General features: G+C 36.1%; 1 protein-coding gene across 1 annotated transcript in view; it reads left to right on the top strand.

Moving 5' to 3' along the window:
- Nucleotides 1-316, top strand: part of EMH_0075050 (uncharacterized protein) — a gene marked incomplete at both ends in the record, with an annotated part of 3459 nt that overhangs the window by 1108 nt on the left and 2035 nt on the right. The gene's annotated exons all lie outside the window — the stretch shown is intronic.

Raw genomic sequence — 316 nt, forward strand, 5'->3', positions numbered from 1 at the left:
TCTTACCGTTACTCTGTATCTCTTCGTTTGCGTGAGCTTCCTCTTCACGAGTATTTTCATCGTCTTTTTATATTAAAACAAATACCCAGGAGCCTTGGATATGATATGCGGCTGGCTCTGCATCAGCAACAACTGCCGCAGGAAGCTGCACGCGATTGGCTACCTTATTTGGATGCTCACAGCCGACAGCAACACAAACGGGTCAGTTCAACTCGCTTGTTTTTTTCTCTTTTTCTTCATTTCTTTTCATATATATATATATATATATGTATATATATATATATATATATATATGTATGTATGTATGTATATATAT

The sequence above is a fragment of the Eimeria mitis genome, genomic scaffold (genome assembly GCF_000499745.2).
Source record: "Eimeria mitis Houghton genomic scaffold, Emh_scaff4429, whole genome shotgun sequence".
Classification (NCBI taxonomy): domain Eukaryota; phylum Apicomplexa; class Conoidasida; order Eucoccidiorida; family Eimeriidae; genus Eimeria; species Eimeria mitis.